General features: G+C 38.6%; 1 protein-coding gene across 1 annotated transcript in view; it reads left to right on the top strand.

Annotated features, from left to right (window-relative positions):
• LOC118790297 (protocadherin-15-like) overlaps positions 1–25,645 on the top strand; it is a 205,604-nt gene that overhangs the window by 42,099 nt on the left and 137,860 nt on the right. Inside the window, 1 exon segment of the mRNA XM_036547202.1 lies at positions 2,171–2,229. The gene's annotated coding sequence lies outside the window, so the exon portion shown is untranslated.

The following is a 25,645-nucleotide window of genomic DNA, read 5'->3' as shown; positions in this document are numbered from 1 at the left end:
GAGATATTTTTGAAGTGATGAGGTACAATGGCATGGACAGGTCCGTTATGAATAATATGAATGAAATTACAATCCTAGATGGTCTGCATATCCTGTAATCATTAAACTGTTCTGTATGTCTGAAGTTCCAGGTTCATAAGACTGTTGAATTAAACTGAATGAAACACTTTAAAATGTACTATAGTTTTCTATTCAATTCTAAATCTGAAATATTTGAATAAAAAGCATTATGTTGTATTATTTTGTGATATTCTACGAAAGGTTTGTCTTCTGAAATGAATGATGACAAGTTAAAAAAAAAAACTGCATGCTGCCAGTAGCGTGCTCTGAAGTGCAATGAATTTTTGTGTATTTGAAAACATTTCTTTTAAATTATTAGAGTTGAAAACCCATTTAGGAAGAAGTTTTTAGGACCGAGTATATTTTGAACTAAAATTCTAAACAAATTGTCTTAATTTTCAGGTAAGCCGACCAAGTCTTCTGCAGATTAATGGCATTTTTATCGTTACTGTAAAATGTCTGACAGGTAATTAAACATGAGTCAAACAAGAGACTGGGGTTCAGTCACCCCATAATTCCATATTATCTTCCAAAAGCAGACATCCACCCTGAAGGAAAGTTTCTTTTTTAATATTCCAATGGCTCGAAGTCAGTTTCAAGTTCATTTGGAAAAGCAGAAGAATTTGATTTATAACACTGCATATAAGGGATCTTGAAAAGTATTGTATTTGCAGAGAAGTTTGCATGAGATGTCTGTTTAGAACAGACAATAGAAATTCAATATAGGCAAATTTTACGTTCAAGGAATATTACACAGGCATATATATATTTAGACTGCTGTTGCACCGGATATGCAGTATAAAGTGTGTGTGTCTGTGTATGTGTGATTGCGTGTGTGTGTGCGCCCATGTGTGTGAACACCTGTGTATGCGTCTTCATTTTCAGTGAAAAATGTCCGATGTCCAGCTATTGAAGTAAACTGTTCCCTTGCAACTCTTTCAGAGCTCTACTGGAATGAAAAACTACCGTCATGACTATAAATGTATAGCAATTAATTTATTTTTAAGGATTCTCTCATCCTCTGCAAGCCATGTGTACCCATACACTAACTGGTTAGGTGTCTGTGTCATTTTAGTGGTGCTGTACAGGGATAGGGAACTCCATAGGTGACCACACTGCTGTACTAAAAGCTATGGAAAGTCTGAGACTGATAGCATTGAACGCACTATAGATTTAAATATGTTAACTGTATATTTTGTACATTAGATACTTAAATGTGTGAAATGGGGCTTACTGTGTTAAAACAAATGGATAGATTGGCAGGAGTCTGTAGAAATCAAGTGTGTAGATAGTGCATGCAAATGCCCTTCTTATAAAACGGCCTATGAATTCACTGGAGCATAATTCTCGAATAAAAATCCACGGGAGTTCACATTTATAAGGCCGTAGCACGGAGGAGGATTGGCCTGAGAAGCTAAATGAAAATACTGGTACATTACATTATGTCTCAGTCCCCTCCTCTTAACAGTCGATAAACCCCCACACGTTATCCAGGTCTTTAATTTAAATGAAGGCCGTGAGCTCCCAGGACTAGCACGTGTATTTGTTTAATAGACGTTTAATTTGTTCAATAAATGTGCTGTGGCGAGTGAACTCTTCAGGTGACTTCTTGATTTTTAATCAGCTAGTTTCCACCCAGCGCTCTCCATTAGTAACATTTTACCGCTCGTGAAACCTAATGTTGGTATTAATCCTATGAATGCGATGAGGGGGATTATGGGAGCAAACACTTCTGCCGATTCTGGTCACTGTCAACTCCTGTGTCATCCTGTATTGTAGTGACATATCCCCCCGCTCTGATAGCATAAGGAAAAAAAAAAAGCACGCCTCTCAGTGTTAACAGTAATGAACTCATCACAGTTTATGTACCGCATGCCAACATTTGATATCAGTAGTGGGAGTGTTGTTATCAGAGCCATATAGTGATTCATAGGACACATAATGTATAGGTAGGCAACCTTAATTTAACTTCTGTTTGATCCCTGTCTTATGGATACAGGTGTTTATCTTTGGTTCTTAGGCCCAGCTGAGTTCTGGGTATGTTTCTCTTGCCAGTTTTCAGGTAGAATCAAAAGCAGTGCAGTGAATGTTCTTGTTTGTCTGTACGCAGGTGCTGTCAGTGAAACTGGATGGAAAGATATGCCTTGTCACCAAAAGGACAGGAGTGAGGTAAGCATTATCTCGTGTGTATGTTATCTGCTGTTTTAGAAAAGGGGGCTTATAAATGACATCTGGATTGAACTTTGAGACTGAACTGAATTTGAAAAGCTTCAGTGCATAAATCAAGTTGCTCTTATTATCAAGTGTAGGTTCATAGTGCGTTGAAAAGTACCTCACCAAGAAACACTTACTTCCTGAAGTACTTTTGGTAGGGTTCCAGTTGTATCATAAAAAACAAAGGGGCAATAATGTCCTTAGATTTCTTTAGTTCTCTTCAAAACATTTTTCATTCGTGGATTTTGAAATCATTCACTGAAGCTCTTTATGACCAAATTGTGCACTAACTTGGTAGCACTTGCAAAGATGTGCTGAGGTGGAGGTACAGTTGATGTTTTCAAATATGGCATTTGAATTCAAACCCACAGTGTAGCACCTTCTGGTGTATCAGATGTAAAGTATGAGAGATTCTTGTGGTTTTACATTGTCTTAATGGAATCTTTTTGCGGCCTTTAAGACTTTGCTAACATGCAAAAAGAGCACTCAGGATCATGCAATTTCCAGGACTTTGTTGAAAAATGTGACTGACACCCAAGTTAGAGGAATGGCAGCCAGATCTTTTTCATGTGTGGTTCAAAAGGATGTTCCTCACTCATGTAACAACTCTGCTCAGCTAGTACTAAATGGCTCTAAGCTAGTAATGGTGGACCTTTTCTGTTAAAAGTAGCATGAAAGGAAATCCATGTTATATTAGCTAAGATGCTTGAAATGACACATTTTTAGAGACTGTAATTTGTACTGGGGAAAGTGGAACCATGGGGGTGTGTTGCACAGCCATGTTTTTTTATGTTCCATTGATTTATTGGAAGATAATGTGTAATTCTCCATCTGCTGTGAGGACTATGGACCACAGTACTTGTTTCCCAGAATGCATTTCCTACAGCATTTGTTTGTCAATCCACCTCTTATGTGAGAGGACTACAATAAAAAAGCCTGCACAGAAAATGGAGGTCTTTTCAGATGCCTATAGCATATGGGAAAGTGCTCGTATTTTTGCTTTCAATGCAAAATGGCAATTATGTCTGCACTTTAAACAGGAAGTTCCCATCAGGATTGTTACAGTCAGTTGGTGTCCACTGTAATACAGAAATGTTGTGACTACAGCACATTGCCTTTAGCATGGTCATTCCTATTTGTAACATGTAATTGCTGACTGATATTCAAAGGTGGTACGTGACCAGTCTTTCAAGTCTTGCTATTACAGTAAAGTCTACCCCAGAAGAAACAGTCATTGTCTGCCTTTACAAAGGAATGCTTTCTCTTGAGATGACCTGAGTGCATTGCTGTGTTGAAGAAAAATATTTAATTAATTTCACAAATTTATTTTACAAAAGAGTGCAAATAACCTCATGCAGTTGCACAGACCTTGGAAATCTATCCTATCACATAGCACTTACTGAGTAAGGGTCACAAGTGATTATTATTCAACCTACCCATCTGTAAATGCATGAGGCTGCTTGGTTTTACATTTGTGCACAATGATTCCTTGTGAACTGCAGTGACTGCTGAACTTATGGTGGTGTGTAGGTATAAAAAACTTAAACTTTGGCTTGCTTTATTATGACTTGCCATCAGCTGAGTTCAGCAGCCAGTAAAATCAAAGGTTTGTTTGTGGTTTGGTTTTCTTTACTTAAGGACAAATGTTAATTGAATCCAGGGGAGAGTGACATTATGGCCTGATTGAATCTTGGCCTGTTTTTATTCTTCAGCCCATAGCCCTGCAGAAGAAGACTGCCTGTGAAAGGCTCTGAATCATGTTCTTTATTAAAGAAAAGGTTTTTATTTATTCTTTATTAGAAAATAAATGTTGCAAGATGCAAGGCACACAAAAACATGATTTTATGGCTTGTAAAGCTTCTGTCTGTGTGGATACAGTACTATCCCATGTAAACCTCCTCTTACATGGTTCATTCAGTTACATTTTTCATTAAGCTCTGAAACTGTCCCTATTCAAGTTGAAGTCAAAAAGCCAGTGTAAGATACAAGACCTCTAAACTCATATTTGTTTCCAAGGACAATATTATATTTCACCTCAGCTCATCCCAGAAGTCATTCCAACAGGAAACATGTCTTTGTCCTAAGGGATAGGGTTATGTAGGGTGATAATGGATTTCAGCTGAAAATGTAATAATGAAGACTGATTGGGGGAAAAAAAAGAAGTTTCACAATTAGGGAGGACGTTTTGAGTAGAAATCGATTTTTATTGCAAAAAAAAAAAAATTCCCCTGATATTGGCTTGGTTATATAAGGCCAATGATGTGTCCATGCACAAACCTTGTTCTTACTCTGTGGCTATGGAAGTACTGGTGCTATGCTGACACACAAAGTCATAGCAACAGTAGTCTGAAGTGACTAATAGCGCAAATAAAAGTTGACACTGTGGATGGTACCTTTGCTATTGCTCGGGGGTATTTGTCAGCTTGACTTCTTGCTGTTTTTTTAATATGCCAATGTTGAGGTTTAGTGTGAGGTCTTTATTTCTTGGGTGGCTGATAGGGATGTAATGATACCAAAAACTCATGGTTCAATAATACCACGATAAAAGGTCCACGATACGATATTTATCACGGTATTAAAAAACGAAGAAAAACAATGACTTGAAAAAATGGCCTTTATCAAATAATAAATCAGCATTTCTTTATTCGTATAAAATTTGTTTTTCCTTTTAACTTAAAGTGTTTCTGCTTACCTTCTTTAATAAAATAAAATAAAAGTAGCCAGCCATGACCTAAGCATGTGCAAAAATTGGAATGAATTGTCTGTGGCAATGAATGAATGAACTATGTATGTACAATTCAGTGGTGGCTCCTGCCAAAATTCCCTCCTTTTCCCCCTTTGGTGGTGCGTCGCCTGACCACCCTAAGGAACAAACTGCCCTGGTACAATTGCAAAACAAAAACAATACAATTTTCGACAAGGAGAGATAGTAAAATGCAGCTATACTAGCGAAACAACCGTGTAATATCCTGGTAGATTTCGTCACAGTCCCACGACGGTATCGAGACATTTTTTTTATCGCAATATCAACAAAATTCCACTCCGAGCTGTGTACAGACACTTTCAGAGTGGTGTGCACTGTGTGACTCCACTTCCCAGATCTCGCACTCCTCTGAGCTGGGACAATAAATGAAGAAGGGTATTCTGTCTTACTCCAATACCTCTTTGTTCTTCGGTCTGAGTATCAAACTACACTAAGTTACGCAATATCAACCTAACAAGTTTAATTTTCCCAATTCCTACTGGACCTGAGTCAAATATATGAGTATTTAGGTTATAAATGTGTAACTACATTTGATGGATTTTCAAATATCTTGCCGTAACAGGTTGTTTTTATTTGAAGTCATATGCAAGTTAGACATACTTCTGTGTTTACTCTGGGGAAAAAAAAAGCTGTCTGCTAAAGTAAAAATGCAAATTCTATGGTCCAGAACTTAGGCCCAAGGGAATAGTGACAGGCTAATGATGAAAACAATACTCCTCTTGAGTGGCTCAGTGGTTCACTTTGATCCCAGCCATGTCATCAGCCAATGACTGTAAGCCCACAGTAGCAGAACAAACTGGATTTGTTCCACCAGGGACGGGGGTTGCTCGTTTCTCTGCCTTCAGGAGCACTGTGACTCACTAGATACCTGCAGGTGGCGTAGATGATGTCAGTGAAGCCACCCTCCAACCGGTGCTCATCTCTGCTTTATATGTGAAAAATAGTTGTGGTTGGCATGCGAATGCATTGGAGGATTACATTCACTCTGTCCCAACACTCCTGCATGAGAACAGTGGTTTTCACAGTGAGACAAGCAAATTATCCAGTTGGTAACCAATACCCAACTGGTAATTCCAAAGTAGGGCTATACAAATAGGAAACACCATTAAGAAAAAAAACAATGCTACTGAACATTCAAGCTAATGCTATTAATGTGCCTATCATTATTGTTGCAATTATGTATTTCTTTTCTGTTTGCCACCTGGCAATCACCTGCAACTTTCTGCTTCTACAAGGTTTAATACCCAGTTGGAAATGATTCCCTGTGTTATTTTTCTGTCAGACAAGCTGTCAGCCATCAGGTTACCCATCCATGAAAAGAATTGTGTTGAATGACGCCAGAATCCTCACCCCCCCCCCCTTAAGGTAGCCACAGACTGTGTCTAAGGATCCAACGGCGTCACAGTCAGCTGTGCCGTCCCATGTATCAGGGGACTCGACAGCCATTTCACTCATACTGACTGTAGTGAAGTATAACGGCAGGCTCATCAACAACCTGGAGGCACCAACTGACAAGTACCTGTGCATGTGGATAAGTTAAAAAAGTGACTTCAGTCTCTGACTCAAAGTAGCACGGTGCAGCTACGCTGAGAAGGTCATGCTTACAGCTGAGGCGAAGGATGTCTTGTCTGTCTGAGTTCGCCAGAATTAGTGATGAGGTGCCAGCCAATCAGTCAAAAAAAACTTATTTGACCGTCTATGTGGGTTCATGGAGCTTTCTGATAAGCTATCAAATGTGAATGTTGTCCACCATGATATTAAGGAGTGTCCCAGTACCCCTCACCTGCCACCAACAGCCGATCTAAAGCACACACTTCTGTTTGTGCTACTGTTAGCAGCCAACTGGCAGCTGCTTGTCTGCAAATAGCACTTTATCTTGCCTCTTTACAGCTGAGTAAGTAAATAAGCATATTTTTTTTCTCCATTGATTCTGACACATTTATATGTTATTTTCAGTGATTGCCAAAGTCATAATGATGTGTATAGAAAGAGTGAAAAAATAATTTGCATAAAATTTGTTTCTCAGAGTTCTCAGAGGAGGCAAATGTGCACTGTGTAAGCCCTGGTTTCACAAGTGGCTGACTTTACTAGGAGCAGGGAGGGTATTGGCAAGACTGGGATTGGGTTTACATAGATAATATATAGCCGATTTCCACCTGGTCCAAGATTTGTTAATTTAAAATTTCATAATTTTAAAGAAGAAAAAAACAGTCTAACATATATGGTATTACACTGTACTGTATTGCACATTTCACTATGTGTTATCTGTCACCCAGTTCATTCTTATTTCCATGTAAAATTTTGTGCCATCTGGTACTGGGGCCTGTCTGAGTAAGCAGACTGTAAACACGACCCGTTGAAAACCCACAGCATCTGACAGCTGGTCTTTGTTGTGTTGCCTTTGAGTGCTAGATCTCGCCGGTGTGTTTCCAGTTCACCTGTAATTAGCTACATTAGAGCGAGTTCACTGGGATAGGTGCTGTAGCTTAGTGGAGCAGGGGAAATGCAGGGAGGCTGAAGTCATCTGCAGTAAATGTTTTCTGTCTGTTGCGCGGTGCCAAGGTCACCTTTTCCTGTTGCTCTGCATTTCTGTGCCTCTAATTAAAGTAACACGTCTGCCGTAGCCAAGTCATCATCATTTCCTCTGTGCAGAAACGTTTCTGCCAGAGTCGACTGAAAAACACCCGATCTGTGTAGAGCTGGATAGTGATTTCTAACACTGGCACTTTTCTGAAGGTTTATTTTAGATAAGGGGGTGATTTGGTAGTCCTTGAATCCATATGTAAACATGGTGCAGAGATTTATCAAATGAAGGTTATGGCTTGAGACAGCTGATAGTGCCTTTATTTTTTTGTTTTGGTTTTTTAATCAACTACATGGTGTTGATTTTTAATGAGGTTTTAATACATTTTTAATATCTCAGTTTTTCGCAATTCAGTTTCTAAATATATATAAATGGCATTGCCTCCTGGCACAGTTCTACCCTTTGGGAGCAATGCTTGTAATCGTAGAACTGGTATGTAAAAGGCTAACAGTTACCGCCAATGAAATGAGAATAGCAGAATGCAAATTTTATCTCTCTTTATCCCCAATCTGTCTTCATCACTGATATGAGTTTCATGCATGCTATACTGTGTGGATGTAGGGTACAGGGTTCCCATGGTTATAAATCTTATTTTTGAAAGTATTTTCATCCAGTAAAATCTTGGAATAGTGACGTAAAGTGGATACATATTCCAGTGTCCGTGAATAACAGTGTACATTTTTCAATTAAAAAAAAGTCAGTTAATCAGTTTTTTTTTTCCTTTTTTGTCCTTTTACAAGCAGCAAACTAGATCAATTTTCTTGGTATCTCACTAGCTTTGAGTCCAGCAATGTCAGTGTGTGCCGATATCACTAACAAATTGGCTGGCTCATGTTCTTGCACATTAAGCCCGCTGCCAAAAGTCATTGCTGACTGGTACGCATTGCCAAGAGCATCAACAAGTATGTGTCCATGCAGACACTTTTTTTTTTTTTTTTGAAACTAATGGGCCTCAAAAAGTAAATCTCCCTGCAGTTCCATCTCAGAGTAGTCCAGTTTTAGAAGAATGCAGCAATAAAAAAAAAAAACAATCTTTAAATATTGGTCAATAAACATCATTAATAATCAAAAATAAGTCTGGAGTATGCATGTTGTGATAATGGGAAAAGCTACGTCATAGCCAGGAATAAGTAAAATTGTGGACCGTGCATCAGCTCAAAAGAAGAACAGTCATACTTTGTGTCACAAAGGTTAATTGGTGGTGCATTAATCCAGAGATGGAAATGACACCTGCTCACACTCCTGAGGCTAGTATTTTCTTAGAGTTTTTTCTTAGCATAGGCCAGCTTATTACCCAGTTTGGTGAGTAAGACTTTGATTAGCTTAATAAAGACAACCCAAAAAGTGTGGCATTTTTAATTTAGCATGGATTCTGATGTAGTCTTCTGTGTTCACCTACCAAGAGATGGGTAATGGAGCATTTTTCATTTATTTTTGTTGGCCTTGGACCACAGAATTGACTGAATTGAATACATTTATATTGGATAGACTGAAAAATGCTTAGTTTTATACAGAAGCAGCTATGCTTCTTATTGGTGCAACATACACAAGTGAAAACAGCACTCTTGCAGAACAAACAACAACTTATGTTTAACTGAATATAGACTTTACATTTTTATTGATTATTTACCTGCTAAGCAACAACCTGATTTGTATATTTAGTTTTTAACATCACTACATGTCATCCTTTCCTTGCAGTAACTAGAACTACAACTCATAATGCAAATTAAAAAAGTAAAACTTCTTTAAATTTTTTAGGGACAAAAGGTGTCAGCACTCTGGTGGTTTGTTGAGGGAACCAAATTAACAGTAAATTGGTGCAAATAAACCTCTTAGTGCCACAAAAAAACTGCCTGACAGATTTTAAAATAATCAGATCCTTCAAAAGCAGTCCTGATTGGTTTCTAAAATACAAATTGAAAATGCTTTAAAAAAATATGATTAATAGAGAATAGAATTTGCACTTGACAGTGTGATAACCTTGTAACATAGATGTTGTATATTTTGGAAAAGTGAAATGACAATTGAAGATTTGACCGAAAGAAATTAAACACCAGCAAAGAGTAAGCAATGACTCAGACCTCTTTATGAAGCAAATAGTGTGCATGCGTGCGTGCGTGTGTGTGTGTGCGTGCATGTGTGTGTGAGTGCATGTGTGCTTGTGTGTGTGTTTGTGTATGTGTTCAGCCAGCCACTATATAATTTTACATACATTCTGCAATGGACTCTCTGTGCCTTCTGGAGGTACTGCTACCAATATTCTCTGTGTTGACCAAATATTCAGTACCAGTGTTCCCTTTCCTCCCATACTGCCTTGTCTAGGAGGTTCCGGTTGGTGACAGGAGATTCCGGAGCTGTTTGTATCACTATGGATGCTACTGACTTAATAATGGAAGAGGTGGAATTTAGAAGCTATGTAAAGGGAGCTGAATATCTGGCCAGTCTGCGGAATATCTGTGGTAGCGCAATGAGTGCTGACTCTGTGGACCAAGCAACCTGTCCTGTTTCTCAGACATGTCAGCTTTCCCCAGCCACCTGTGCTTTGTTGCCGTTGGTGGTGGAAATTACGCAGACTGTCAGGCAGAAGGACAGAAAACACCAAAACATTGGAAATGGATGAAGTGGTTTTAACAGAAGTTAAAAAGAAGAGTTGTAACTAGAAGCAATGAATGGAGAGTTGTGTGGATTACCTCGTGCAAATGAGATGTCGATGGCATCAGTATGATCAAGGCCTCGCAGCGATTCCTGTTAGAATTGTCACTCTGCCTATATCTCAGCCTGTCAGCTCCTGGAAATTATCTGCAGTCACTAGTTAAATGCCTTAATAGACTGTAATTGTTCATCCCAAAATTGACACATCTAGAGGATAATATTGTTTACCTTTACAGTATTGCTTGGATGTTCTTGTTTACAACAAAGAGAAAAAGCATATGAAAGGACAGTAATGTTGAAAAAGAGATTTTTATTTTTTTCAGCATGAGAGAAATATTGAAATATTTTATCTTAAAAGTGTGTTTTGTATTTATTGTTGTTTTATAAATTCATTTGCAAGTGGTCTAAGGTGATTAATCTTGTTACTAAATTTTTATTGCAAGAATGAACTCATAAATCCTATCCATAACTATTTTATGGTCTTGTATGTGTTTAAATATTGAATGTTGGCTGGTTCTGTATAAGTGAGCATTGTTTGACCATCACAGAGTCTCTCTGATCACTGGGAATTGATTATATCAAAAATGTGCAGGAACTTATAATGTCTGAGATTTGGCTTGTGGAGGCTGATTAGTCCTTTGCTAAGCAGATAGAATGTCAAACATATACAGCCTATAAAAAACAAAAACGTTTGATATTAATGGACTTCACATGTTTATCCAGATGGGAGGCACATTTAGCATATGCACAACTATATGCCAAGTGGTGATTATGTAAGATTATGAAGGTTATGTAATAATATTGGTCAGAGGGCATTTTCAGCTTTTATTTATCAGCACTGAGTTGATATTTTTGATGCACTTGATCCACTTTTTGAAAGGTAAATAGCACTCAGATAAAAATGTTGAGAATATTCCTGGTGATGGTCTCAAATGCTGAAAATCTCTGCCGTGGTTATCTGTGACCCGAATGGCTGAGATATTGGAGTGAAGCTCCTGTTTGGCAGCGATAAAGTCTTTTGTAGTGAACCTCCCGCGTCACGGCACACCATGCATGCAGAGTGCTGTCTGTAGTGGCCTCGTCTATGGGGGAGATGTCAACCTGACAGCAGGCTCTCTGGATCTGGGGAGAGCAAGAAAGCTTACTTCTAAAGGCATGCTTTTGCATTTGTCATCATGTTCTCTTAATTAGTCCAGTCATGGTGCTGCTGCACCATAAGTCTGTCTTTGTGTGAAAGGGAAGTGGTGGACATTAATATAGCAGAACTCCAATTAAATGCAGTGCGGGGTTATACATGACTATAAAGTTAGTGGGGGATGTGATCAGCCAAGTTTTACAATGATACCTGTTCCTAAGAGGAATGCAGCCCTAATAACTTCTCTGGAGCCCTCCTGCCTTAGGTTACAAAACAGATCTGGAACAGCTGATAAGACAGGGATGTGAAGACCCTGAGATTGTTGGACATGCTAGGACATGAGAGAACAGTACAATTCAAGGAGAGGATCAACCTTGCCCTGTTGTATCACGTGATGTGGCACTCTTCTTCCCCATGTGTTCCAATTATTCTGCCTTTTCACGAAATGCCAATTATCAGCCAGAGATAGCGGATGTTATTAACAATGTCTCTATGGAATGCAGAGAGGAGCAGGCTTGATTAGGAGCTGTTTGTTCACATGATCCGTTTATATCATAACAAATATCTTTATTTTATACACAAAATATTCTATGCCTGGGCGATGTTTAATTAGGTCTCAGGTGTACATGGACCAATCATGATTTTGTGAAATGTTGTAAGAGTGAATAAAACAATTGCCTGAAAATAACTAGATTTTGAAATAGAAAATTGTGTAGGAAATTTAACAGCCTTGGGCTTGTTTCAAAGACAAATTGATGTCAGCATTCAGTAAATCAAAACAAAAAGGAGGAACACATTTATGTGTAACAATGACATGGGGTGTCAAGTGTTATTACATTACATTATGAATGCACAAAACATCCTCCTACTGAAGTATATGTCTCTATTACTATAAGTGTGCTTTGCCATTCTTGATATGAGCCCAGGCTAACAGCAGAGTTTATTTTATGAGAGAAATACCCAGACTCCTAGGGCTCAAAATTGATGGGAGCATGAGCAACCTCCTGACTTTTCCTTGTTGCAATTTTGTCTGTCTCCAACAATCAAATTCTCTAGACTACATTTGAAACCTGTCTGAGAATGTAGGCCTACCAGTTTTCAAAAGGGCTTTGCAATTTCGTTCATTGTGTGAGGGAACGAGGCTACATGGATGACTAGGAGCCCTCCTTAATTTTTTTCTAGTTGTGCTCATCACCATTTGGAATTCAACTTTCTAAATCCACGATAATTGCAGGACTTTAACTTTCATTAATCTGGGGAAAAGAAGAGATTCAAAGAAAGTGACATCTGTTTACAGCAATACTTCACAATAAAAATGATAAAGAAAAGCCACAATTAAAAAGCCACAAAAAACATCTGAGCAGTCTGGAAATAATCTGCTAATGTACTTTGTGTTGTGTAAGCACTTAATGTACTTCATAATCTTCACAAACGTTGACTGATAATACCAGTGTGACCAGTTTTGATACTTTTTTCTCTGATTCTTGCTATTAGGTTTGGATGGGTGGAATATGTTTGTGTGTATGTGTGTGTGTGTGTGTGTGTGTGTGTGTGCTTATATTCAGACAGCTTTTAAATTAATTTCATCTGATTAATCTTATTGAACACTGATCTCTTGACATTTAATCTACTATACATGTGTGAGGATGATTTACTATTTGTTGTAATAAATTATACAAGTAATGCGGTTTATTCAGCTCAATTCTGTTAATATCTGCCCCTTAAACAATTTTGAGGCAGCTGTCTCATTGAAGCTTGCTAGGTAATTATGTTGGTTGTTCTGTTGTGAAATATTTTAATAAATATCACATTCAGAGAAATTGAATGCAGAATTACTAAACTTTTCTAGAAATCCATTTGCTTGAATTTATTTTGGAAAAAACAAACACCCTTCCAAGATAAACTTTTATTTTTTGAAGAATAACTGAAATTATGTCAATTCCAGACAGGTTTTCAGGTAACATCTCCATAAAACTGAGCTTAATTAAGACCTCTGTTGGAACAAAAACATGGACGACAAATGCACAGGACAAGGGGTGAGAAACACTATTCTGTGTCACAGCTGAATGGATCACTCAGTCTTCAGGACCATGGAGAGCTCCTGTCAGTAAAACTCGGTGTAGAATGTGGCGTTTCCACAGCTCAGTGCACAGTGGACCTCCTAAGTGCACTCTGTCTCTAGATGCTCTGTGTGCTGCTTCCCTCATAGGCATAATTAATTTGTGTGTCTCACCATGAAAGTGTGTGATCATCATGTTTTTTTTTCTGCAGTTATTTTTAGAACATATGATGCTGTTTGGCACAGCTTTGGTGCAGTAGTGCAGTGTTGCATTTTTACTACCTCTCCATCCATTCTGTCAAAAGTTTTACTGACTGTCTGTGTATAATTATGCTGTCTTTGAGTATGCAGAAATGAACAGGGAGATGACAAGCAGAATTCACTTCACCAAACATGCTTTTGAAAAGACGGTTCAATTATCTGTCTGTAAGATATACACCATTATCATGGTGGATGACTGGATGAATATGATCTTGATGAGCAGAATAACTTGGAAGAGACATTGAAGGGCTAGAGGTAACTTTGCTCTCAACCTTAAAGCATGGATGTGATTCACTGATGCATTTACTTTTCTGTTATTATTCTATTATGGATTAAAGTCCTTGTTCAGGGGAACTAGAATACTGCCCATGATGAAACAAGGGGAGGGCTCTTATCTGAGTAGGTAGGTCCAATAAATGAGTGGAGAGGGCCCTTATCTGCATAGGGAGGGCCATTTTCTAAGTAGAAAGAGCCCTCACTTGGGAAGAGAGGGCTTTAATCTCAGTGGAGCAGGTTATTACCTGAAGGTAAGGGGCTTATTTGAATGGGGAGGCTGTTATCTGAAGGGGATGTAACCTTATCTGAGCTGCCTTCTCCATCTAAGTGTATATATTGCACCACCTCAGTGCTCTAGTGAGAGTTACTTAGTGGGGAGTGAACTGAGCCAAACTGGAGTAAAACTTCATAGATTGGTACATTCCCCAGATTCAAGCAACACATATCTGATGAGACCGAGTCACAACCTCAGGACAGACAAGCAAATTGTAGTTAATCACCCATGAGAATTTAAAGGCCAGTATGTCATAAAGGCAAAAGCATGCAGATGCTTAAACTGAACGGATGTGTTGTGGAAATCGTTGACAAGGAATAATTAAACAATTACTGACAGTCTCTGCAGGAAATGAACATCTGCTATGCAAAATGATTTTATGGGGCTTGGAGGAAATAGCTGTCAGTGCCACAATTAATAGAGCATTTGTAACATAAATAATTTCCTTTTGAAATTGTTTCGTCAGCTTTGTGGGTAAGAAAACAAAATCTGCACAAGTATAGGACTCCTTTATGTCAATAGTGGCCACTTGTTTTTGTCGCAAATTGGCACCTTATTTTGAGACAGAGACATTAGATGACAGAAAAAATAAAGTATTAAACATCACTGAAAGTACAGCAGCAATGCGTGTGAGCATACTGTAGCTCAGGACATGATTATGATCACACAGATTACTTTTCTAAACCCACAAATGTTCACACCTGACATTTGAAAATGACTGTAATTGAGCGATGAATAACCTGGTGATTATTGCGTAGCTATCAGACAGAAGATTGACTGCCAGTGGCACACCCCCATACATTTCTGTAGATTTCATGAATCTTCATTAGTGGAAGTGCATTTCAGTTCATGATCTTACACTCTGACTGCACATTATAACCTTACTGAACCAATGCACCATAATTATACTCTAATGTACCATGCCTTGACTCCATTCTGAACTCTGCTCCTCTTTTTCTCATACGACAGCAAGGACACGTCGAGAGTGAAGATTATTAGAGGGCTTTAACGCAAAGCCTCCTTAATATCAGAAACAACTGACTTGCAGTTGAGGTTTTGAAGATTTAACCTGGCTAAGCTCCTTGTTCTTTAGACGAAAGTGGAATTCTAATTATCCAGGCACTTAACAGTCATATTTCTTCAAAGCACATGGATATTAGACTGAATTTCCATTCGATGTGCATTGCGCTGACAGTCACTGGTATGTATTTAAGCCAGTTCATTCACAGCATGATCAACATTAGTGCCAAACCATTGATCGTTATACCATGGAACCTTTTATCTTTTTTTTTTAAAAAAAAAAACCTATTAACAATGTAATCTAATGGTTTGATGCACTCACTATCTCTACCAGCTAGCTCCTCTTTCAACAACAGCTACCCTACCATCTTTTTTTTTTTTATAATTACTGGGAGATGGTATTTATTATTGAAAGAGGAATGGTGTGGCATTGTCCTGAGTTGCACTGTACCTTGTCTCTCTATCCTGTAAAATGAAATTTTTATTTAATCATTTGACCCATTCCTTTTTAATGTTGCATATCATTCCAGTGAATGGTGATTTCAAAAAGTTCTGTTCCCAGGATAATATTAGCCTCCATGATGAATTTGGTTCATCATGCAGGTCTAGCCGTGCATGATGGAACAAAAAAAAAAAAAAAAGTGACGTTGTGGTGCCTCCAGACTGCTGTCGATTGTAGAGGTTGTCGCCATGCCTAGATCCTGAGCATTTATTGAAGAACTCTCACATTGGCAGGGAGCATCATCTGGGATAGCACTGAGCAATGCAGGAAGGGAACAGCTAGCAATGTAAACAGAAGGTTGCAGGTATGAGGTCTCTTTTGGGTCACAGCTGTTGTACTGTTGAGTAAAGCACTTAACCTGAATTGCTTCTGCAAATATCCAGCTGCACAGATGGATAGCATGTAAATGCCATAAGCTACAATATGAGAGTCACCCTAGATATGGGTAGCTGATAACCAAATGAATAAGGTAATTGTAACATCTGTTTTCTGGCTATTTTGACCGCACAACTTCATATATTTATTGGATGTTAATTCCTGTAGGTGATAGTCATTTTAGTTCTGTTACTGAGAACTTCATATGGAGTGAAGAACTTGTAAATGCCTCTTTTAATTGTGACCTCACATCCTGTTTGTTTGTGTTATTATAATAACTATCACCTCAGACCTGTCTTAACCTTTGACCTTGTATACTTCAAAAACAGGCATATGCTGAGTGAAAGGGAAATCAAATTTCCCGCAAGAATCCAGATGAGATTTAATCAGAACCTCAGATCTATTCAGAACAGAAAGCACCAGCTGGTCAGAAATAACAAATCTAACATGAATGACAGTTTGTTGTTATTTTTATCTCTAATTAGAAAGCATTTCGTACAGTCTTGGATAGAGAGCATCAACACCAGGTTCTTAATTTGTGTTTTGCTGCCGGGCTGCTGCCTGGATACTTTGATTTCAGTATCATTGGTCAATGAAGACAATACAATAAGAACTTGCTTGTGCAGCATGACTGTAACATGAAAGGGGGACATGTCCTAATGTGTGGTGCACATTTCCCAGTAGAGTTCCCAATAGGATCTTGAATCTGTGTTCCTCATGACATATTGTGTCTGTCACAATGCAACAACATGGGCAGTCAGAATAGTCAAATAAGTGGAATATTGAGTTTGTGGTATAAACATGGGGAATAGACCATTTTTGTTATGATTGATGGCCAATTACTACAGTCCCTTGGATTTATGAATGCAGAGGCTCAACTGGATTTATGTAATCTTACTCAGTGAACAGATGGGCTGAAATTCCCTGGCGTAATTCTGTCCGGCGATTAAAAACCCCACGGCCATTACTGTGCAGCTCTTCTCCCTTTTATTAACTAATTGACATGGTCGTACTAAATAACACACTGCATCTGCTGGACAGTGTAATGCTTTATTTGTACCACCTGAATGCTGCAATGGGCTCTGTGGGGCATTTTGAACCTGCAATTAAATGGGTTGTGTGTTTCTCCTCACTCCTACACACACACACACACACACACACACAAGGAGAGAGAGGGAGATTAGCCCACCCCCCTCCTATTTACCCAGTTTCACAGTTTGTGTCCAGCCAAATGGGATTACCTCCTTCACTTCATGTGCAGTCCGTCTGATTCATGAACCACTGGCAGGGTGACCAGAGAGAGAGAGAGAGTCCGTGGGTGATTATGGACGCCGCTTTGATTCTGGTACCTATCGATAGTAATTGAGGCTAGGAGTTCTCTCTCACTTAGCGCTCTGTCTTCTTAGCCCTCTTGGCTGATGTCTGAATCGACTGCTAAGGGAAAACTAATTGCTATTGCTGACTTCAAAAGCCTTTTAAATATAAGAACCGGGAGACAGATGGCAGTAGAGTCCGGGCGTGTAACCATTCTCTGGGATGTCTTGTACACTTTGAAGCAGTTTCTGTCTGACTCTATCCGGGTAGGATTTACATGGCTTTGGTGCTAACATGGTAAGCTTTATTTTCCCCTTTTTGAATGTATGGCAACGGAAACCGTGGATAGGGATAATAAATGTGAAAATTTAATCGGAGAAACCCGAGGACTTTTACGAGTCGATAGAATTTAACAATATATACTGTCACACCCAATTTAATTTGAGTATAAGTATATGCATCCTCCTAGTATATCGACGTGATATTAGATTTGTTCAAATCTAGTTTATAGAGAGTCATTCAGTCTCTTATTCAGTGTTACATACATCACAGTAGCTGAAATCTTACAGAAATCGACAACATGACAGCCAATATAACATTGATCATACAACGCGTTCACGTTTAATAGATGAAATGTGTATGTTCCGTTCAGTATGTAGATCAGGTGGAAGGCACGCAGTCTCTTATTTCGTGAAAGTGAAGTTTTGAAAGCCCGCGAACACATCGCCTAAACGCGTTATACTCTCTGTGAAGACAAAGTGCGATCTCATATCATTTGCTATTGCACAGAAATGTATTGCCTGAAACCACTAGTGGCTGTCGCGCAAAAGTCAAGATAAAATGTTCTTGAAGTAAAATAATGCATGTGTAGAATTTTCAGAATTCCATGCCCCCCATCTTCTCCAAGCGCTTCTGAATTGAATACGCATATTTTCTTTTGGATGCACTCCAAGGAGGCACCGACCACATCGTTGCAGTTAGCTCCTTCTTTGGTTTCATAAATACAATCCAGCTGACTTTGATGCCTCCTATAAGCACCTGCAACACATTGTTCGTTTTATGTCTTCCAAAGCTGTTTATTCAGATTCAGATTATTTTCAGCACTGATATAATGCTGTCTCGAACGATGGGTAAATTGTGTCTATATCTGGAGCGCTGTAACATAATTAGGGTTAAAACAAAGCAAACAATGGGTTTTCCGCCCGAATTACAACTTTCGTGTTAATCAGAAAGACTAATTATCGTCTAAATCGTTGGTTCATCATTAGAAATGAATACCAAGTGCATGGTTTGATGCTTAGGGTTGTTGACAAAAAATCGTTTGACATTGTATTTATCTTCGCATTTCAGCTGGTACACTTTTCCATATGGTTTGACACAGTATAAGCGCCGGTAAAGTGTGATTTCCGGTGCCCCCGGGGAGAGCGTCTTGCTGAGATGAATTCCTCACTGTGCTTATCTGAATGTAGAGTAAATTATAGTTTATGAGAGTCACCTTGCTGTAATGGCGTCTTAGGCTAATGAATACTTTCTCTGTTCGACAGACTAAAATGTCAGTGCAGCTGCAGACTGTGTGCGTTGATTTCGAACTGAGTTTACACGAATACAGTAGATATCACTTATTGAGCGGGTTTTATTTATTTATTTGTTTGTTTTTCTGAAACCGTCACTGTAAAGTAGCTTTAATGTTTATTGACGACTTGAGATTTAGATGTTGGTCAACCTTATGCTTTTTTCTGTGCATGAGCCTTTTTTAAAGCACGAGATGCTATACCCCTCCCCATTAATTCACGACTAATACGTGATGACATTTTCTAAATGTCTAAATGACATCTTCTAAATAAACTCGTATTAAAACGTATTAATCACATTATGTTTTACTGCATACTACAAGTATTTTACGCTTAATGTTTGAGAGACTTGCTCTGATTCGCTTGTTGGCAAGTCATTAAAATATCCTTCAGAAACTTAGGACAACGTATTTACAAATTGTATAGCGCATCTGACACTGAATTGACAGCTATCACGTAGATCAACTACACAAGAGTTCACTGTCCGTCATTAAAGACCCAGGTGCAATAATATAAATCAAAAGTCATTCCAGATATTTGCCATAACTGTAACAATATTAATCTCCTGCAATGCCTTGCACATCAGTTACAAGTCACAGCCATTCTGTGCCGTCTGAGTTACAGACAACTTGTCCCATGTAAGTATACTGAGAATTAATTAGGAGCCAAGCACCGAAGGTGCTAGGTATCTATTGTAATTGTTAGAATTTTTCATTATTATTATTATACTTTCTGCAATGGGAGTCTATGGCTGCCCATATAACCCCTTTTTTATGATTTTTATGAAATTTTGCACATTGATAGAGGATAGTCCAAAGTATCCAGGCATCAAATTTGGGGTCAATCCATCCATATCTGTAGCGCCATCAACAGGCCAAATTTCAAGGTACATTTTTGATTATAACTTTTGAACCATTTGTCCTAGGGTTGTGATCTTTTTCCCCCTGAATCCTTGGGTCATCCCTTATCAGTGTCCATCAAATGTAGTTGTTATATATATATATATATATATATATATATATATATATATATATATATATATATATATATATTGTGTTTTCTTAAAATACAGTTCTGTTTTATTCTAAAGAATGAGAAAATATTATATGTTAAACTTGTTTTGCACAGCCCAAATAAAATTCTTGAATGATAATCTGTTACACACGTATTCCTATCGCTCAAAAATACAAAACTGATCAAGTTCAGGTTTATGTGTTTTCTTGTCTTAATACATGGGCCTATAGATACATGTCTGGTAAATGGTTGAAACCATTGCAGTTTCCTTGATGTGATTATGTATGGTATGGATATGACTTCTAACATTTTTATGTTATGTATATCTTTAGATTCAATAAGTCTACTACTGAAGGGTAATGCAGGTGTAAGACCCGTTATATTTGTTATAGGTCCACAGTAGTCGGAGCTCCTCAGTCCAACACCCCCCCCCCCCCCCCCGTTCCTGATTATAAGTTGGCAACCCTAGTACCTTGTCCCTGTGTTCGTGTGGGTTTCCTCTGGGTATTTTAGCTTTCTACCACAGTCCAAACACATTCAGGTAATGTCAATTAGACATGCTATATTGCCCATAGGTGTGAGTATAAGAGTGGGTGTCAATATGTCTGTTCACCCTGTGATGGATTGGTGTCGTGTTCAGGGGTTGTTCTGATTAGTTGTTTACCCGGTGGCCCTGTGGTGCTTGGCCCCTTCATTGCTGCTTGCAGCTATATTTGAGATCGTTTGCCTGCTGAAAGACTATGAAGGGGTTATTGAGACGAAGGGGATGGTTTTGCATATACACAGAATTTTAATGCAGTGGCATACTCTGCCAGCTTGAATACTGTAGCGTATTTAAAAAATAAAAATAATTAAAAAAAAAAAAGGTCAGACATGGACTGTAATGGAAGGCAGCTTCAATTCAAAGGATGGTTTCCCATTCACATTCTTGGCTCAACATACTGGACAGGAAGGAGTCCCACTTAGTTATGTCTGCAAGATAACAACCCAGTAAAAGCTTTACTCTTTGAGGGAGTGTTGCCATGCATGTTTATGGGTGTCAGTTCAGAGAGGTTACTGTGCAGATGTTGCACAGTTATACGGTTCTGTTAATCTAATCATCTTTACCCGGTATCGAAAACATAATGGGACAATTGTCATCTCTACAGAAATATTACTAATTAAGCAAGATTATGGAAGGGTTAGTGAGCTGCTTCTGTAGTGGGTGTTTTCTCTCAATTAAGTGCTCTGTCTTGCCTCGCCATGACCATACTCGAATTTAGCAGCAAGATTGCTTTGCACTCAAGAATAGTGGGAGGTGAGAAGTCACTTCAGCATGAACTTAAAATTCCAAAGACAGCTGCTATTTTTCATTCATGTATATGACCTTAGTGTTCATTAAAGAAGAAAAACATGAAGAGTTTACTTTCTGTTTTCAGCTTGCTTTCTGAGTTAAATGGACTGTTGAAGTCCTGTTTGATTGACTGGACCAAGCTGGCTATACACTTACATGGAATGCAGCATTATTCTCACTGCACATAATTCATAATACCACTGAAATGTAAATCACCCTAGTCCTCTTAATTAAACAAGTGTGTGGGTTAATTGTCAGTGGTGGGTGGCATCAGTTTTCCAAAAACAGGTGGTTTATGATGATATGGAAAACAGTCTGAGTACAGTAGCTGCTCAGGACAAGGGTGGGGGAGCACCACTTTAGAGTTTGCTGCGTAGGTTAGCAAAATAAACTGTATACAATGGAAACTCTGTAATCCTGAAAGAATACTAACGGCACATTTTCAAGGCTGTCAGATGTCCTCAATGTAGTACAGTTAGTGAAGAAAAGTTTTATTCTACAGTTTCATGTTGGCCTTGTTTGAAAGCACTTGAGAAATTTTAAAAATGCTATTTTTCATAGTGGGCATGGGTTCTTCCGCAACTTGGCCAGGATCATAACTGGGTTGCAAGCAAGAGTCCTTTTTTGAAGGGAAAACACAAAAGACGCAGCTTGAATCTGCTGAACTATACCTGAATAACAGCTTTAAGCATATCTCATGGTCGGCTGAACCGAAAATTGTGACACCTGTTATGTTTTAAATAATGTGGGTGGCGCTTATGTTGAGAAAGAACCCATGCTCACAGTCAAATGTGGTTGTGAGTTTAAGTTTCTGGTTTGGTTTGTGTCTATGGGTCCTGGGTCCTTCTTATGATAGAGAGAGATATGAACTCCAGCTTGTACCAGGACAGTTTGGCCAAAAACACCTACCAAGAAACTCAAACGTGCCTGAAAATATACATTAATAAATGACAATGAGTATTCTTCCAGAGAATTCATCAGTTACAGTGAAATGGTTAACTGAACACGATAAATAAATGTTAAATAGTAAATGTTCTCAAATGGTTTTTATTCCTATTTAGTCAGGGGTGTGAATAAATATGGAGGACATCGTATATGCACGTCATCTAGATGGCTCATATTCAAGTAAAAAAAAAAAAAAAAAAAAAAAACTAACAAACTAACCAATGTGAGTTGCTCTGGGTAAGAGCATCTGCTAAATGCCAGTAATGTTATGTAATGTAATGTAAGTAGGGTAGACTTTTCTCACCAGGGAGAAGAAAAGGATTGCAGATATTATTGTGTTCAAGTGGACTGTGCATCTTGGGAGAACCTTAATGTCATTAGTTGAAAAGACACTCAAGGTCAATGATGCAAAAAAAAAAAAATGATCGCAATCTATTCTTCTGTTTCCTGGTTACCTCCTGTTCAATAGAGAAGCCTTTGCCTGTGTTTCAATTTCCCACACAGCTCAGGTCTATGCTTTTCCCATTGTGCTCAGATTGCACCATCTCAGGGTCACGGGAAAACATGATTTACCATCATCAGCGTGTCATCTTCTGCGTCTTCTTCAGACCCTGGGTAATTGGATCTGTCTCGCTTTTTTGGCCATGAAAGTAAATGCTAGTTTAGCTGGAGCCTTCTCATCAAATCTGGTCTCTTTAATCAGTTGCTCAAAGACATTTGTCCTTATAAATCATCTTGGCTACCTCAAAACAACTATCCCCAGCATGTGGTGAAAGGCAGATTGGGAGGGGGGATTCATTAAGCTTTTAAATTGAAACATATGGCAGTCACTGTCGCGAGTGACCGATGACATCCTGGGAGGCCACTGTATGACCAGGTGATCCCTTCTCCGGGGCACAGACTGGCACACCATCTCGCTCCTTGTTGTCTTCTGTCTGCCAGACAAAAATACTGTATGTTATTTGTAGAATACGGTTTTGGCAGACATTGCTTTCAGGTTATTAGTGGTCACAAAATAAACAACACGTGTCAAGTGGACCCTGTTTTTCAACAGATAATATTGGTCAGTGTTTGCACTTTTGAGACAGACATTATGCAAGGGTTCGCAAGTATTTGTTTGTTTGTTATTACCATTTCTTTTTCAGTGGATTCCTGTATCCCGTACAGCTTCAATAACAGGTACGTTTTTTATGACGCCTTTATACTACCAGGGGTTGTAATGAAGCAGTTTAGGTCAAATTCCATACATAAGGGTATTGCCAGCATCCAAACTTTGATTTGAACTTGCATCCTTCGGGATGAGGATGCGTTCAAGTCTGTGCTGATGCAGCTGCTAAAGTCCGACTTGATTGTTCATGAAGGAAAGTTTCTTTGTGATTGCTGTTTCATTCATGGGAGAACATTTCAGAGTCATTCACAGCTCACAGTCTACTGTGCATTCAATTTATTTTCATTTCTTCAGATAATTAATTGCTTAGTTTACTGTCTGACAGTAAAAAGGCTGTGTAATGATGGAAGAATTTGAAAAAAAAAATAAAATTAATGAGCACCGGAGCTGTTTTTCCACAGCCTTTCTGAAGTGCATGGCATTGATTGGAGACTATAGTGTGGTGGTACAGGTTAACATGGGATTCAGGTAATGTTGGATATGAATTTCACGGAGTTCGAATAATGTTGAAATCAGATTTGGATGGGGCTGGGCTGACAGGGTTTGACATGATAGGGGTCGCATTGAGACAGGGTTAGGATACCCTTGGAAACCGCTTGATTCTCTATTTTGATGTCTGCATTGGCAGGCTTTCTCTCTTCAGTTCAAATTTAATTCAAGCATTTCCCCTGTAACTGCAATAAGGGACAACACATGGATCGGCCAGGTATGCCTGTCCTGGACTTCTTTAAATAGGACCTGGTTAAATTAGTTTATAGTCTTATTCTTTGGTGTCAGTGCTAACAGACTTCAGAGGAGGATAAACATACACTCCCATTAAGCTTAAGAAATTTGTAGTTTTTAGAGTAGCAAAGGAAAACATGTTGTAGAGATAACTGTCTCTGAGACAGTAAGGTATAGAAATGTAGCAGGTAGGGTAAGCATGGAATTGTATGTCCGGTTAAAGATGTGGGGCTGTGCATTTTCTGTTTTCCACATTTAAGACACTCAGAATGAGTTCAGCTCTTATTTAGCTCTTTTGATGTCCTTAACAAGTTGCCTCCTAAGTGAAAACTGTCAGTCAACACAAAAATGCGTCTCTTTCCTGATTGATTTTTGATTCAGAGTTCACCATTATATGCACCTCTGACAGTTATCCCATCTTGTAATAATGTTCATGAATTAGGGCAAAGCCTACTTCAAGAAATCAAAAGGATTCATCTCCGAAAACAAAACCGTTACAGTTTGCTCCATGGCAAAAGACAAGAATGTTGTATGTATTAGAATGACCCCCTTCTGTGAGTTAAATGAGATTTGCACTGTAACCAGGTGGTTGCATGTAAACAATAACCAACCTCTCATCAACAACTGTGATTCTCTTGTATGCATTGTTTTAATCAGATTTCAGCTATTTATTTGACACCTTTCATTTATACAATTTGAGCATTGAATTGAATTTGTGGCATTTTTAACACCAAACAGATAACCCTGTGCCAGCCCTTTTGTAAGCTTAAACCTATTTGAATTCTAATCACATGACTGTGGATGAAAGGAAGCTAGGTCCGACAGTGTTAGCATCTGAATTTCACCAGAATCATCCACAGTGTGAGTTTGGCTTTAATATTGAATCATTAAAAATCATTGCGTGAAAGCCCTTATGACCTGTTGTAAAAGGATGTTCTGAGGCACAGGTGATTGAATTCACAAAGTTTAAAGAGATTTGGAATGTGGTTATAGGGGAATCAGACGGCGAGTTCGTAAGGTGTTTAATCCGCACCCTTTTAAATGCTGCCCAAAAAAATGGTAGTCTAAAATCTCTTGAAGAACTTCAATACTCAGTGCCATTTCGACATAAAATGGAATGAATTCAGTCTGTGATTCTGGTCAGGTGTTGCAATCTTTTTCTGTTCCATTTGGTAAATGATTCCTTCCGAGCTATAGAGATGTCTCCGTTAAGTTATGAAGTTGGTGAATATTGCTCATAAAGTCTGCTGTGCCATATTATAGGAACAAACTGAAAAGTACCTCAAAAGCTAATGATGGTAATAATTGCATCCCCTGGTGAGTTCCTTCCTTCTGTTAAGTGCGACATGAGTCATTCGCGCTGTACTTTGAACATGAATGAAAACTATACCCAATCAAAGT

The sequence above is a fragment of the Megalops cyprinoides genome, chromosome 15, assembly GCF_013368585.1.
Source record: "Megalops cyprinoides isolate fMegCyp1 chromosome 15, fMegCyp1.pri, whole genome shotgun sequence".
Lineage (NCBI taxonomy): Eukaryota > Metazoa > Chordata > Actinopteri > Elopiformes > Megalopidae > Megalops > Megalops cyprinoides.
Note: the sequence above shows the minus strand (reverse complement) of the source record. Positions and strands in the feature narration are given on the sequence as shown.